We start from the raw sequence: 5,741 nt of genomic DNA on the forward strand, positions 1-5,741 counted from the left end.
ATTAGAGCATAAGCTTTCGTGGGCTACAACCCACTTCTTCGGATGCAGTGGGTTGTAGCCCACGAAAGCTTATGCTCTAATAAATTTGTTAGATTCTTCTATGGATTACCATCCATATAGACATCTTTCCATAGGAATGTCTCTGCCAGGGCCGGCTTTAGGCTGATTCAGCCGATTTGGCTGAATTGGGCCCCGCGCCACAGCTCTCCACCCCGCCCTCAGCTCACTTCCCCCCCCTCCCCTCCCCTGAACGCTCCGCCCCCTGCTCCTCCCCCTCCCCTGCTTCCCGTGAATCAGAGGTTCGCGGGAAGTCTGAAAAGAAGCAGGGGCGGGCAGGCAGCACCAGGTAAGCTGGGGTGGAGGGGGGCGCGAGAAGGGCTCCGGGGAGGCGCGGTCCAGTCCGGCCCCGGTTCCGGCTGAGCACACAGGCCCCAGCGGCTCTGGGCCGGCTTGGCTCCAGCCTGGCCCCCGCGGCGCGGCTCGGGCCGGACCCAAGCCCGGCAACCTCGGCTGGAGCACGGCTCGATTCCTGGGGGTGGGGCCTTGCAGCAAGCCCCGCCCCCAGGAATCAGGCCCCGCTCTTGCTAAAGCCGGCCCTGGTCTCTGCAGTATTCTAACCATCTCCTCTCCCAACTTTCGCCATTTCATCTGATTCCCACCATCTTCCTAGCTGCTCCAGCTCACAACCTTGAGACAATTTTAGGCATGCATCCTTTACACAGCCAACCTTTCTCCCAATCCTGCCAGGTGACCCTCTACAGCATCTCAGAAATGCATTCATTCACTTTTACTGCAAAAACACTAGTGCATGCTGTGACTAGTTGGACACCCCTTCTGGGATGCCACTTGATGTACTGGGATTTCACTGAGCCTCTCCTGCTCAACCAGCCTGGGTTCCCTCTCCCTGCTTTGCTGAACTAGGCTCTCTGGTTTCTTGCAGCACGTACATGCATACACACCCGCTGCAGCCACAGACTGAAGTCAGCTCTGTGTGAGAGGACTCCCTCAGTACTCAGGTGCACACCCCTTTTGGAAGATAAACCCAAAATAATACTGTCTTGCACTGTGCAGATTTTCTATACAGTGCAAGCTCATAAAAATCCACCCTCTTCCTCCATGTGAAGAGAGATGTGCACGACTTCCCCGCCCCCCCGTAGAAGTTACATAAACTGGGCTTAATAAACAAATTTTATTAACTATAAAAGGCAGATTTTAAATGGTTCAAGGGACAGCAGACAAAACAAAGCAGATTACTAAGCAAATGAAACCAAGCACACAAACTAAGCTTGACACACTAGATAAGTAGGATACAAATTAGCAAATTCTCACCCCAAGGGATAAACAGGCTGGCAGATTCTTAAGGCACAAGTTGCCTTGGCTTTCCCAGATTTTCATATACAGGCTAAAGATCTTAGCCTGGGACCATCACTTCTCTCAGTTCAGTCTTTGTTTCTCAGGTGTTCTGGGGTGTGTTGTTGTGAGGAGAGTCAAGCAACCTCATGTCATTGTCCCTCTTTTATATCTCCCTCCCCCCCCCCCCATTTGCTGTGACCTGGGTCAAACAGTTCCCATTGTATAAAGCTCTCTCTGAGAGGTGTCTATTGCACCCAGTTCCTGCTTGTGTGCATTTCTTCAATAAGCCACTAACATTGTTTGGCCTCATCCTACGTAGCATATTTAAAATAGAGACATGGTCAATAATCACAGCTTCAGATACAAAAATACATGCATAAAAATTGGATAAACACATTCAGTAAATTATAAACTTTCCAATGATATTTTAAGATCCATCTTGCATAAAGTACATCTCCATTATGTCACATCCATATCATAGCCATATTTCCATGAAGAATATGGGATGTAATGTCACACATGCCTTCACTATCTTCTCAAGACCCAGTCTCTCACTTCTCCCCATTTCAGTTCATTCAAAATGCTACCAATTTCCTTATCAACAAAACTTAGAGGCTGCTGCCACATCATCTCTCTACCATAAATAAGGAATGACTAAATAGAGGCACTACTTGCAGCAAGAGGAAGCACTCCCCCAAGAACAGTTGATTTAATTTGGCTGAAGTCAGCAGCTCAGCAGGATTCAATAAGTGTGGCAGCATCGGAAAGGAATAGTTGGCTCATATCAGATAGTTTAAAGACAGTGGGGATTTTGCTTCCCCATCCTACAATGTGTACTCTTTCATATTTTTCATCTTTATCCGTTGGAGTGTATGCAACCTCAATTAAAGAAGGGGGGGGGGGGAGAAAGAAAGAACAGGACAACTGCTTATGGCAAGGTTACATCAGTTGACCAATCACTAAGTTATACAGAGACATTAATTATTCAGTGCCCAGTAACTTGTCAGTTGTTTAGTGTTCTAGTCAAGAGCCCAGACCCTCTTTACACTGATTTATAGGAATGCTGTAGATTTATATGAGTTTTATATGGTTTTGCTGTAAAGTTAATACAATGTGCCAAATTTGTATTTGCTGAAAGAAAATGCAAGGGTATTTTTTTAGCTTTGTGGATAGCTTTATAAAACTACCTGCTTTGCATCAACCAGTTAAAGGCAAATTAGATTAAGTCACATGTAAACTGACTAAAGTAATCCGTCTTCATCACACAGTACTACTTAGCTGCAACCTCTAGTCTAACAGGAACAAAGAATGGTCAATACACCAGATTTTATGTAATTTCACTCACTTCCCTCTATTACTTAGCCTTTTTGGAAAGTTACAGAATACAATTTATACTTCCTAACAAATGAGATGATCAGATCAAAGCTTCAGAGTCTTCCGCCCCTTTTCTGGCTCATCTGTTCACTCTAGATTATGGGCCAAAGTTCTGGTCCCACTGAAGTCACAAGGGATTTTGCCAGCGAATTCAAGAGGGCTGAGATTTGGGTCTAAGCTTTGACAGCAAGGGCCTCCTTCAGAAAAGCCAATTTAGTATGGCATAAGTTGGTGGCCTGACAGGACCAAAAAGCAAGTCCCAACCTAGCTCCAATAGTTCGGTCATAGCTGGACTTTGACAGCCTCACCCGCCTTCTCTGGGTCACAGATCCTGGTCCCACACACAAATAGCAGCAATGATACGATACAAGGACTAGAGAGAGAAAAGCAGGAGGAAGAGAAGGGAACACTGAACTGGTGCTAGCACCTGTTAATATGGTAGCCGGTGTTAACTAAGATATTTTGAAAGACTCACTAAAAATTAAACCCGGGGGGGGGGGGGGGGGGGGGAGGAGAAGAGAGGCTCACTTGTAGTTTACATTCCCATTTCTATTGGAATGGGATACACTTGCAATGTCAGTAGAATGGGAAAGGAGGTATATCTGGGCAATTGGCTTGGAGACTCCTACCCATCAATACTGAACCCTGACATCTACAAGGTGGCAATCCCACATGGCACAGAAAACAAATAGCTTCCCCACCCAGGAAATGAAAACACTGGCTCATTATGCAGCCCCCAATAGCACTGAATTTCTTATGATATAGCACTCTCACATGTCTCCATAATGAGCTTGAAAGTCTCAATCAAATCGCTTCTTCATCTCCCTGATCAGGCTTTTAAGAACTTGGAAGGCTGGACTACAATTTTAAGAATTTATTCTTTGATTCTGATGATTGTTGGCAACAAGCCTTGGTATTTCTGAGCTCTCCTCAGCTTAGTCTAAGCATTCTGAGTCTGAGCTGTAGTAGTGTGTCTCGGAGGTTTAGTTATCCCACTCACGCTAGATAATGTTTACCTACTATGAGCCAAAAGTCTAATTCGCACTGAGTATTAAGAATGATAAATCCAGAGGTCCTTTTAAATAAGTATTGAGGCGCTACCTATTGAATTAGGTATGTGGCCAGTGGATATCGGCTTGTTTTTATTCATAAAGCTCTTTAAAACACTTTGCATACAAGTTGCTCTGTGGGTGATCAAGTTTTGCTGTTGCTGCCAGTAAGTTATTTTAGTATCACTTCAATCCACAAAAAAATGGAAAAAAGGGGGAAGAAAGCCAGGTCAGCCATTGCAAGGGTAGTAGTCACAAGTCTCTATGCACCAAAGGAAACTTCCAGCAGCTATTTAACTGGAAGCTGCTCAAAGGGATTTGAACAGCATAATAAAAAAGTGCTTCCCAGACAGAATAGGGTATTCCTCCTCTTCATATTGTATACAGACTTAAAGGATGCAAGTCCTAAAAGCAGAGTAAGGGGCAAAAGAATTATCCACAGAACTGGATAAGACTAATTTTCATTTACAAATTGGGGTTATTTACAATTGTAGTGATATTATACAGAGGAGGTGGGAACAAGGAGACAGGAGAAACTGATATGTTAGACTACTCCTGGAAAGTATTTACTAATGTGCTCATATAGGAATTACATTTGAGAAATTCTGCTGGTTTCCACATGCACTGCATCTCAGACCTGGGCCAAAATATGGGTTTTGTTTTTTTTGGTTTGTTTTTTTAGAGAGAGACCTCCAGGTCAGATTCTTAAATCCACATTCAGGCACCTAAGTACAAGACCTAATCATCAATAGTCCTGAGCATACAGCTGCTCCCAAGTGCTCAGCGCTTTTGAACAATCAGGAGACACATTTCGGTACCTAAAAATGGCTTTAGGAACCCAACCTTATGCATCCACTTTCTCCTTTTTTGTATAAAATGCTATTATACTAAAATGTCCCATCAAGCATAATGTAGACAAGACTCCAGATGACCACCAGTATCGTATAGCCATTATTTAGCTAGACCTCCTTTAAAACAAGGTTAGGTCACATGGTAGTGAAATTCTGATGACTGCCTGGTGCAGCCTATACTAGCTCTTCCCCCATTACTACCATTAGTGCATCTGAGTCAGTAGTAGAAATGGTTGGAAGTCTGTTTTGTTTGTTGCGGGGGGGCGCGAAGGATTTGGGGGGAGGGGAGAGGAAAGATCCTAGTGTAAGCACAGCAAACCAGCTTCTCTATACTAAAAAGATAAACACTTGCATTCCAAAGCACATATAAATTTCAAGTCACAATTAAAGAGATTTGTCTAACTAGAAAGACTTACATAAACTTGTACAAATTCAGCAGTGTGATTTAGAGTTCCACAATAGAATATTTATAGTAGAAAAGTTCAAGTATTTTATTAAAGTGATCTCTCCTCTGAGGACAACTTGTCATTTTGCTGTACTTTCTGCCCATCCCAAGGGGTAAGCGAGAGAACAGGGATTTTGAAAGCTGCAGACACTAATTAATTGACTAATTGTTAAGTAAGCTATTAATATACCATAAGTATGTTAACTACACTTGTGTAATATCTGTTTCTTATCCAGTGTCCCCTCTCCAGGGGACTAATATCCTGCCCTTGCATGGGAGGCAGGGAAAAGGGGGAAGAGAGAATGGACTTGATCTAATACAGTGGTCACCAACTGGTTGATCACCATCAACTGGTCAATCCTAGAGGATCTCCCAGTCGATCGCGATCTGCAGCGGTGTAGTGTGGCTGCCGCTAAGGCAGATTCCCTGCCTACCTCAGCCCCACGCTGCTCCCAGAAGCAGCCAGCACATCCCCACAGCTGGTGGTCTCCCTCTGTGCACTGCTCCTACCTGCAAGCACAGCCGCTCCTGCAGCTCCGCATTGGCCCCTTCCGGGAGCGATGTGGGGCCAGGGTAGGCAGGGAGTCTGCCTTAGCTCACTGACCTCCAGCGGCTCCCAGTGGGCAAAGTGCTGCCCAGCGGGAGACCACACCCCAACCCCCATCCCTG

This window comes from Terrapene carolina, unplaced genomic scaffold, assembly GCF_002925995.2.
Source record: "Terrapene carolina triunguis isolate 2854851 unplaced genomic scaffold, T_m_triunguis-2.0 Scaffold84, whole genome shotgun sequence".
Classification (NCBI taxonomy): Eukaryota; Metazoa; Chordata; order Testudines; family Emydidae; genus Terrapene; species Terrapene triunguis.